The sequence below is a fragment of the Acromyrmex echinatior genome, chromosome 15 (assembly GCF_024713525.1).
Source record: "Acromyrmex echinatior isolate Ae372 chromosome 15, ASM2471352v2, whole genome shotgun sequence".
Classification (NCBI taxonomy): domain Eukaryota; kingdom Metazoa; phylum Arthropoda; class Insecta; order Hymenoptera; family Formicidae; genus Acromyrmex; species Acromyrmex echinatior.
The window spans coordinates 6,799,369-6,811,066 of record NC_141866.1 but is presented as its reverse complement, the minus strand read 5'-3'; the positions used below and the strand labels follow the sequence as shown (position 1 = coordinate 6,811,066).

The 11,698-nt window shown below is 37.4% G+C and overlaps 1 long non-coding RNA gene across 1 annotated transcript; it reads left to right on the top strand.

Moving 5' to 3' along the window:
* The first annotated feature begins 230 nt into the window (after window positions 1-230).
* On the top strand, window positions 231-10,193 carry LOC147907239 (uncharacterized). Its single transcript, XR_015547575.1, has 2 exons — window positions 231-2,336; window positions 2,411-10,193. It is a non-coding gene; the product is annotated as an uncharacterized LOC147907239 (long non-coding RNA).
* The last annotated feature ends 1,505 nt before the right edge of the window (window positions 10,194-11,698 follow it).

Sequence of the window (11,698 nt, the reverse complement as noted above, 5' to 3'; positions counted from 1 at the left end):
GGCTCGGGCTATGCACATGCATACGCGATGCAATATTCCTTTGTAGTTGTATGATGCAATTTTATACGTGTATGTGTGATTCATATATCTATTCGCGAAACCTCTCTCTCTCTCTGTATGTCTGCACTCTGCAATGTGTTCGACGTCTGCTTGTGTGCTTTTCGTAAGTGTACCTATATGATATACTGCTTTCGAGTGCACGCATGTGTGTGTATGTGTGTGTGTGTGTTTTCCGTATGCTTTCGTGTGAATGTATGTGCACACATTCAGCGTAGGTAGGTACAGCGAGTTTATCGCGAGCACAGCTGGCTCGCTTCCATAAACTGCGCTCGTAAAAACTCCCGAGGCTTCCCCGGAGCGAGCTTAAAGCCCCGGGCTGCATCGGGCGTCCGAAGGACCGGAAGTCGACAGGCCGTGCGGGTTTTTATACGCGCGCGCGCGCGGGCGGATAGTATGTAGGTCGAAGGACGGATCCTGTCTTCGAGGACCCTCAATCGCGCTCCATCGATCCTGCCCGGTCGCCGCGAAAGGGCTGGGACGTTGTATATCCTTTCTCGGCGCTTTCCTTCCTTCCTTCCTTCTTTCCTTTCTTCGTTCCCGGGATCTTCACCCTTTATTTAAGATCGTTATACATACAGACAACTTGGTGTAAGCGGAGTGCTCCGATTTCATTCGCGGTCATTAACTCGAAAGGATTGAGGCGGAAGAGTGGATTGCCTGAAGGGTGTCGGTAATAACGACGTGGCGTATAAGATGGAGATTGAAATTGTAGCGAGGAGGGTCAATTCTTTTACCTCGCTTTATTTAAGGGAGACTTATATATTATATAGAATTATGACGTAAATACTATAATCGTGGTGAGATTATAATGAAGATAAGTCAGTAATTTCTCAAACCTGTAAAAAATGAAAAATTCTTATAGAGTTAACATATTACATGAAGTAATCTAGACGTAGCCGCATTTTCATGATAGATACTTTTCATTTATAATTCTTTGTGGTCGGAAGCCAGGTTATTCGAATAATTTTATTGAACGTAATTCAACTGAAGATCGTATGAGAAAAAAATGTCAATCGTACGTTTGCAATTTTTTTTTTGGCTTACTAGGATGAAATTGCTGTTGGAAGAGCAGATTTAATAGGTTGAGGATTAACGAAGGCGAGAAATTTGCAATAACTGCACAAGCTTATCGATCCTTACGCGAGATGAGCAAGTTGGCCGCGAATGGTCTGTGTTAGTAGTTCGTGCGGTGATGTTGTGAACGTCGCTTGAGTTGAGGATCGAGGTAAATCCCTCGTCACAGCCATAGAGGGTTAAACCTCTATTACTTAAACTCGAGAGTTTGCCATTCCCCTTTGAAATTCCTCGGTGTAAGTTCATGCCAAATTGTAAGCATTTCCAGCACCCGGTGCGGACTTCGCGAAATGCAATCTGTCGCTCTCATCTTTCGGAGTCGAGTTCTTCGAACAGATTCCTGATTGACTTGCCAAAACGAACCGCTGTATTGATCAAGAAATAATAATGTGAGCGACTCCTAAGATCATCCGCGAATTCGACATAAATGACGCTCAGTGCTATTTAAATTTTAATCGATTATTGAATACATAACTACTAATCGTCGTGCACAATACGATTAAAAATTATAAAGTAACTTAATCCCTTGAGTAAAAAAACATTTTGTTATTTTTAATTTCCACGTACGTCAAACTGTAAATCGATCCATTGCTGTGGTTAATTTCAAAATAAACAACATTCATATTAACGTACTTATAATTAGTAAATAATAAATTAAATTTGAGTATCAAATTTAATTCATTCTTTAGTTAAATTAATGATGTATTAAATAGAAGTGATGATCTATAGAAATGATTAAAAATAACTTTAATAGAATATAATTTAACATTACTTTGACAGTGCATTATATTCTGAAATTAAGAAAAAATTTATTATTTGCATCTGCATTGTTAAAACATTCAAGGCAGTATAATTTCAATTTGAAAGTTTACGCTTTTCTTTTTTTTTTTTAAGAGCCATCATTTTAAAATACATAATGATAAACTAAAAATAATATTTTTGACAAAATAATTCAAAATAAATAATTTAAAAAAAAAATACTGTTGCTAGGATAGAAATAGTCATTTAATTATTTCTGTATAGCCGAGGAAATGAAAATTGCACGGACGACGTAATCATCGCAGGAACGTCTCTCGTATGACGTTGCTCTTAGTGTTCGCCGATGATGCTGTCGTCGCCAGCGCGGCGTAGAGATGAGTTCGTTCGTGCATGAGCGTACACACACGTAACCGCTTAATGCAGCGGAGTCCCCCATGATGCAGGTCTAAAAATAAATCACGTACCCCGTCTGTTCATTCAATTGACACTATAAACTAAATTGAGGTTTTTCTTCCAGGCGGTACTCGGCACACAGACGACGATGATGACGACGGCGACGATTTGTGCACATACGTAGGCATGTGTACGTAGTGCCATAAGTGTCCCCATTGCTTGCGCGAATTACCGGGGTATTACACCTCGTACGAGCGCGCTCGAGCGACTTCGTAAGATCTATTGAGCTATATTACCCGCTGTTATATAACGCGACGATGAGTACAGACAAGTGAAATGCTAATTGGAGACATCCCGAATTTCCTGCCTTCGTGTACGTTTATCAAAGAATCTGCGATTACGCAATTATGGGGGGGGAGGGGGGGAATGAATCAACAGTGTAACAGATTCAGAGTTAATTAGACGTACATCTGAACCTTTTAAATTATTCTTAAGAGAGGAAGTATTGAGTAACAGAGAGAAGAGTGGAATTTTGCGCTATTTCCATGAATTTTTATGAGATAAAAAATGTAAAATATGGATATACTGAAAGATTAACTGAGAAAATTTCAAGATTGCGATATCAGAGAATTATGGCTCATAATTACTTAGATTGTAATATTAAATATAATCGTAGAGAGTAACATCTTTTTATTACTACGAAGTTTACAATCCGCTACAATCTCACAATTTTCGATATTAATTAATTCCATATAATTGGATGATTTTTAGAAAATATTTTAGAAGAATAATTATCCTTTAATTTCGCAACTAAGTTAAAACACGTGTGGCTTTTTATAATATATATCCTCTCACGAAATATAATAATTCCCTAACATTATTATCTACTCGCTTTAGCGAGCTCGTGGCGGCGGCTACATAATGCGATGTTCTCCGCCGTGGTTAGACGTCTAAAAATACAGCATCGTCCCTGTCTGTCCATTCGTCTGTCCATCCGTCCATCCGTCTGCGCTTTATTTGTGTCGGTCGCCACGTTGTCGCCAGTCACGAATATATTACACGACCTTCGAGTTATAGATTCGGGAAAGCGTGACGCGGATACTGGGTAAGGTCGGCGGCAAGAATAATCGCTGATCGCCGAAAAGACAACAAAGGACGAGGTCGGAAAAGTCTAGCGCAAGAACGCGATAGAGGCATTCTCAAATTCTCATTAAGTTCCATTATTCTATTCTCGTTATTCACTATTCGAGAAATACTTACGCTTAAGGGAGAAAAGGGAGGCACAGCTATGTCTTGCAGCACATTCCCCTTCACTTTGACAATCTATCATTCGTTCCTTAATGACTTTCAACGCTCGACGATAACGCCAAGTTGACGACGCCTGATGAGGCCGAGTCCTTGTTATTTCCTCGCGATTAATCAAAGTTTTCGCAAGAAAATTGAACGTTTGATCCACATTCTTAATTAATCGATGTACGTCATCAGCGCGAGTATATATCGAGACGCTGCAGCCAAAAAAAAAACCAATGCATATACTGAGACAAATTTCTGATTGAAAATAAATGAACCATAAGATTCTGATCATATCAAGATAATAATCAGAATTTTGGTTACTTCAGCTACAATTATACAATAGCTAGAATTCAACCAGAAAATTCCAATTTGTTCGTTTTCAACCAGAATTCCAATTAATACAACCTGACTTTTTTTCCAGTGTATGCATTGTGTATGGCTTCAAGATATATTCTAGAGAACCCTGCACAGACCGCGGGAAGCTAATTAGGATTTAACCTCCACGCAGTTTATGATCCCGCACGAGCTGCTCGTTAAATTAATCTCGCCGGCTGACGGAGAGCCTGATTCTGCACCTCCGCTCCAGGTTACACACACCTGGTACTCAGCGGCGTTGTGATTTTACACCTGGCCTGGCGGCACTGAGGCAAGATCATTGCGCTTGTAACGATAATGCATCGACGATTTAATTGCAAAAGTCATTTGCTCGCCATGGGTCGACGAGTGCACGCAGCATGTGATGACATGCACATTTTTTTAACGCGGATTTGTAACGCGATGAAAATATAGATAAGATTGCTCGGCTTGTTACATCGATTCGATACACGCCACACTTAACTTTAACGATCCATCATGTGAAAAAGTTGATCCCCTTGTCTGCAAAATGGATCTCTTTTGACACAAGCCAAATTTTACTCTTACATTTCTCTAGAATAAAGGAGGGTGGGTATCAAATAAATGCTTTAATATTTGAGTTAAAACAATTATTTAATAACATAAAAATTTCACATTGAACTACTTATATTAAAGTCAACCTTCGAGGATCTTCAGCAAATTCTCTTATGAATAAGGTGTGCGCCACAAATTGAGCAATGAGCGTTTAATTTTTCATCGTAAAAATGATTTTCATAATTTGTTTCTCTTTACCAAAAAGGAGAAGCACCCTTCTTTGCCACCCCCTTGCGTCTCTTACGCTCATGAACATGGGAGATATTCGAGATTTTATCGGGATCATCAAGCCACATATACACGCGTGTGCGTTTACGTCATTATAAATCTGGATCGCACCTCGCTCGCATGTTATACGCGCGCGCAACACAGGACGAGCAACAAGAAGGAACGATACGAGTCTCCGCGTGCGTGCGATTTCAAACGCGTTCGTGCACCTTGCCACAAACACGGTTGTTGGACGGATGAGAAGGATGCGGAGCGTACCGGAGAGTTGCAAGAGCCGACTATCGCCGGCCCTCCGGAAGGCCGCTGCCGGCAGATGGCCGGCAGATGTCTACAATCTTGCCCTGATTGCAGGTCCGGGCGAAGAGTAAGTCGGCCGTGAAAGGGAAGCTGCTATCCGTTTGCACGTGGCCGGTTTGCTTGGGCAGCAAACCGCTATCCGCGCGAATCCCCCGTCACGCCCGACACCAATCGATCGTGCGATCGCGCGGGCCACGTAACGATCTCCGCGCGTGATGATGGTGTACTCTCTCGTATCCATTATGCTTCCGAGTGCAAGGGGGACGTGGTCACTTGATGATGAAATTTTCTACGGTGGTAATATAGGTATCATATTTTTTCAGGTTTACGATTTAGTCGGTGTATCAATAACCGGTCAGCATCCATGGAAACAATGACATAGATCGGAATTATATAGGAGAGAGTTTAAAGAAGTCCCAAGTCGGAGTAAATAACTCGTGGACTGATCGATTCTAGTAGTGGCTGATCGTAGAACTTATAGCAAAATTTTTGTTTTTTTTTTTTCTATTTAATAGCGATATTATTAATCTATAAAATTATAGAATCGATAAGTTCTAATTAGTTGATCCAGATTTTTCTTTAATTTCCAAATTTTATCGACGTAAACAGAAATTTTAGACTATCTTCATTTGTTTCCTCATAGTGAGGATTAAAAAGTTCTTAACGACAATATCCGGATACCTGTTCGGCAAGCGGACAGTTTTTAAATATCCGGACGATCCCGAACCGTGTCGGTCATCTTTCTTAGGAGTCGGTGCAACTACCCCAAACATACAATGGCAGGAAATTCCATAGCGGATCGTATTCAGCGGTCACGCGTGCATCGAACTGAACCACTCGCTCGAGAAATTCGCCCGATGGCGGAATCCATCGGGTTTGGCGTCACTGCTGTTAGCCGGCTTTCTGCTCGAAATACCATTCGCCAGGAGGATTCTGAGCTCCTTTGTCTGCCCTGCCCTGCCTTGCCCTGCGCGAGAAAGGCGCACCTGCCTGGCAGTCGATCCCAAGAGGCAACCTGCCCGTTCGAGGCGTCCCTTTCCCCCCTCCCCCCTCCTCATAGCGGTCAAACCACCGCCTTCCTCACGAAACCGTTTCACGACCAGTAGATTGGACCACTTATGGCCCGGACCCTTTCCGATTCTCCCATCCGATTTTTACCTACCAAGATGAAAAGAGTGCAAATCCCCTTTCTGTTTCACCTTTACTTTTGGCGTGAGTATCGTAGCGACGGTATTCTTGACGGTATAATCGCTTCCTATATGAATCTTAGATGAACTCATCACAAATCGAATTACTGATTAGAAACCGTTATGAATCTATAATGTTAATGGTCCTGATGATATTGGAATGTTTATCGTCAAGCACGCCGATGCGCATTTAATTCTATACTATTCTTTATATTATCGTACAAACTGTGTTAATCGGAATAATTACTTTGGCAATTATTTTTATCCATGATCTTATGACGTAAAAATCTTATTAAATGCTTTAACTCTTAAATTAAATTTTTATTGAAAGTTAATTGTACACGTAATAAATATTTACTTAAAATAATTAGCTGTTATTGTCAATTATTCTTTCATTTTTCACAATACTCCAAGTTTCTCAAGTATTTCAATAATAAATTTTTTCTAAAATTTTCACAATTCTAATAACAAAAGACGAATACTACTACTTTGATTAGTATTAAGTATATGTAATGTATGTAATATGAAAATGTACATGGAAAAAACAGTTTTGCTGAGGTAAAAAGCTAGATATAGATCTGAATAATTTTATTGGTTTATCAAAATAATTATACATAGATAGAACGCTTAAGTGTTGATAACAATGCTATTGTTAAAAAAAGTTTTAATATTGTAGCAATCAGTTTAAATATTTTGCATAATTATTTTGATGATTCAAATAAAATTATTTTCAAATCTATATATAGTTGAATTAAAGTTTTAGATACTTCAACAAAATCTTCTTTCCATTGATTTTTCTTTAAAATGTCGTATAACTGCATTTAAAACTGAAATAAAAATAGCTTAAAAAATTTTTTCTCTTTATTGTTACATACGTAATAATTAAATATTCGGTAAATAATGTTCAATGTTCAATCTTTTCCGTTAGTCCCTGCACAAAAAGGATAGATTTGCTCAAATATTAAAAAATTTAGCTAGATACAGAGCAGAAAATAATTTTGTTGAGCTGTCAAAATAATTAGGTAGAACGTTCCAGCTAATTTCTAGAAACGTAAAAATGTTTCGTATTGCCTGCTTGAATTTTCTATCTAATTATTTTGATGATTCAACAAAATTATTTTCAGATCTGTATCTAATTAAACTTTAAGATATTTCAGAAAAATCGTCATTTTCGAGTGTAAATCTAATGATAAAAATCATCTCTCGAGAATTATTCGTTCTTTAAGCAATTCATAATAAGTGAGAGCTTGTTTACTTGCTCACCTCGTCTCAATTATCGGACTACAGCAGATTTCCTAGAAAGTTTACGAACCAAGACTCACCTCGATCCTGCAGCCGCGCCGCGTGGTTGGGGAATCCGCTTGAAAAGATTCCGGTTAATGACGATAACCGGCCTTGCCGAAGGTACGAGGTGGTTATTCACCTGGACCTGCGGAAAAGAGTGAACCATTCTCTCAAGCGAACGGAGAGAGACGGTAGGATACTCGAGACGACTCCAAGAGCGTAGGAAGCGGTCGGCGGTACCCGGCTTGTCGATTTATTATTGATGGCGAACCGAGGACGAGACAAGAATGAAACAAGATGAGTGCTGATAGTCCGATGACACAAAGCGATGGTCGACAGGTTCGCGGTTTGCGCACAATCGATCTATTATTCATGCGAAACGACATTGGCCCGAAAATATTGTCTGCTATTGTTTTGCTTTCCCGTTTGAGCTATTTTTTTTTTTATTTACGTGAAATTGTCGAGCCGCGACGCTGTGCGATGTATGAATGTTCCCGATGAATTTTTCATCACTGCAACAAGTCCCGCCGCTCGGTCCTGAATTTTGATGCCTTCCGTTTTATAATAGATACGAATCGCGAGCAGAGATACGCGACAAACTCCGAAACATTCGGCGATGTGTAATGCGATCGCGTTTGCATGTTCCAAGTGATTTTCACACATGCCTTTATTGCCTTCGCGTATATAGCGTACTTTTATGACCGTTTTGTTTTTATTGTTTTAACATATGAGTACACATAAAAAATTTGGAAATTCCAACAGTAGATTCAATTTTTTAAGGTACTTACATATTTTTTTAATTAAAAAAAATTATTGATTTTTCTAAATTATATTTAAAAATGTGGCGGTGATTTAGAATCTCATCAGAATTAATTCAATAAGAAATAGACATGTTTTTAAAAATAGTTAAGATAAAAAAATGAGAAATTTTTTATTTAAACTTAAAAAAAATTATTAAATTGTTAAATTGTTAATTATATAAATTGTTAATTTTGTAAATATTAACCTTGTTGAACCTTTTTACATATGCAAGATATTCATTTTTAAAATAAAAAGTATAAATTTTCAATTCCAGTCATTTTTTGCAGAAACTATATGTCTGATACATCCTTAAATAGACTCTACAATGATGATCTGATGTGTATTCTGATGCTAAAACTCTTCAATATAGAAAGTAATAAATCAAACTGGAAATAATCTTAGCATTTGAAAATAATGACGAAGGTAATCACGGGTGTGTTTACCTCCACGCTCGGTTTATGTTAATCAAAGCATATGCAATCCGTCTAAGAATAACGCAAGTTTACTTCGACATAATTCATCGCTTTTTTAGAATTTAGATGCAAAGTCAGTCTCCACAAAAGTACAGAATACGCTGATTTCCTATTGCTAATTTCCGGAATTATATGGCGATTGAGTTTCTCTATCGAGGCTCAACAGCAGTCGCGCAGTTAATTGTCTCGAATTGAAAGCTGGAAGTGGCAGGAAGCATTGATAATCCTGGATTAATCATTAAGTATTCGATGCAGTGCGATCCGATTGAAGGCGTGTACGCGTATATCGTGTATATGTGCACGCGTTCACAGAGCGGAAGCGAGCTTGCGAAGTGCATTGATCCGTTGCGAAGTTTATGTCAGTGCACCATGCACGAGGATTGGTCGGTAAGGAGAAGGAGGAAAGGGTAGGTCGCGCGAGATAAAAGGGCTCCGAGAGAGCTCGAACGGTCTGCTTAAAGGACATCCGCAGGATTATACTTGAATTCATCGCTAGAACCGCTGCAGATTTTTATTGGCGTAAGACGAAGCTTCTTCCGTCGATTTATACGTATTATGAGCTTAGTTAGTTGGCTTCTTCCAAAGTCGTAATATTTTTATTACATATTTTGTTGTGTGTGTGATTATACTAGTATATTCTTACTCATTGATACAGTATTAATAAAATTGTAGTGTGTGATAAAAAATAAAATATATTTATATATGAGTATTACATATAATATTGATCGACAATTAAAATCTATAAAAAATTAATAAAAACAAATAGATCAATATTCGATGAATTCGTAATATATAGATACTACAGATTCTGAAAAAAAGACATTTATATAGCGTCAACCAGTTTTTAAATTTATTTGTATGCTTTTAAGCATAGTGATTTTTTTCTCTTCTGATATTTTGAAAAATTTTAAATTGTTTAGTTATTTAAAATATTAGGTAATACTTTAGATATTTGCATTGCATATATTTTTATAATGGTTTTATTAAATCTCCACAACTTCCGCTAATTCATCATGACGTTTCTAGGTTAATATAATATGAGAAGATTATAAATAGCAAATAAGGATATTGCAAAATTCGTCAGATGTTTTAAGCGAATTATGATGGCGATTGCATAGCATTTGCATAAAGTATCTCTCACTTTTGGAAACTCCGTTTTAGTTATCACTTTTCACTGACCTATGATTGAGATAAATTATGCATGCCATGAGATTTCGAAAATCAACTTAGGTGACACAAAAATCAATTCGGCAGATATGCTGCTTTTAAAATATCTACATAAACATATAATAGGTGTTGGAATTAATTCGTAGCGTTTTACAAGTGATGGGAAGTACTTTCATTAATGTATTTTTTAATGCTCATGTGAAATAAATAACATTCTTTCATTAAAAAACGCTACGAATTAATTCCAACACCTAATAATATGGAAGTATACATATCACTACTATTATTATATATTATACGAAGGATGTAAAGTATGTGATGTAACAACTCTTGATAGATAAAACAAAATTTAACGTTAAATGTTCGCTTTTCTAATTTTATCTAAACTTTATATAGGACTGTTGAATTTCGCGCGAGTTTGCAATACGTTTTATACTTTGCAAATGCAATAACATTAGTACATTATAAATAAAAAATGTTTAATTGCTAATTTAGCTACTCAATCTGAAAGATAAGTAACAAGAATGTTGAATTTTCACATCGATTCCTATGATAAAACTAGTTCTGACAAAGTTAGAGTTCTAGATGTACCAGAGTAACACAATCTTTTTATTTGAGCCAAATGTCGATAACTTTCCTATTGGTTATTTCAATCGCTATTTTTGACCTGATAATTTTTTCGTCCAATAAGTAAATAATATTTAATATGATATAGTTATTAAATCAAACATGGCAGACCTCTGCGCTACTTGGTACATTGAGAGTTCTATGACAAAGCAGATCTCAAGAGACATCTGTCTTGCAAATTGAATAATCGTTTTACGTATAGAATCAGAGCGATTTACTTTGACGATGCACGCGTATCTTAGCTCTGGGTGTCAGTGAGGAAAGGGTGCATAGATCGGTCGCCTAGCAACTTCGAAACCAGTCTACGCTCGCACGTACTTTGTTGCATCTCCACAAGCTCATACATACTATACTTGCACTGCGTACGAAAGATGCATATGCGAGCGAACATATCGTGGAAACCTGTTAGGCTGCGCGTACCCCTGCACATTTATGGCATGCATGCATCTCGAGTCCCGTAATTCCCTGAACACCCCGGCTGAAGGCAAAACCGTGCACACTTGTTTGGCGAATCTTCTGTGTATGGATATCGCACAATGAAACGTAATGTTATAATTGCGATGTAATAATACATCGCGTAATTGCGGTACGTTCTTTCCTATTCACCGAATCTTTACGATTTTTTAACGAATTAATATCCCGAAGAAATAAAAGAAAAATTATTGATTAATCTAGAAACTGATTTATTTTAGTCCGCTAATTTATTAACACTAATTTTTATTCAATAATTTGGTGTTCGACTAACTGCGGTTGACTCTTATTTGTTCTATACGATTTTTTAAAAATTATTATTCTACTATTCTATTCTGCTAGAAGGATAAGATTAGAATATAATCTTCTCCAATATCGATTCTTAAATTTTTCAGATTCTCATATTTGAATCAGTGCTTTTGATTCTGAAGTTTTAAAAATGTTCCAGAATTGAGATCTTGATCGGTTTCCTATATCTTCGATATTCGCAGCTCGATTCGCAGCTCAGTGTTGATAGAGAATTCTTCTTTCTTTCTCTCTTTTTTTCTTTTCATTTTCGATTTGTTGTGCGCGTGCCGAATATCGAATATCGAGGGAAGAAATAGCGGCACACCTGTCCTCTGCATGACTATCCGA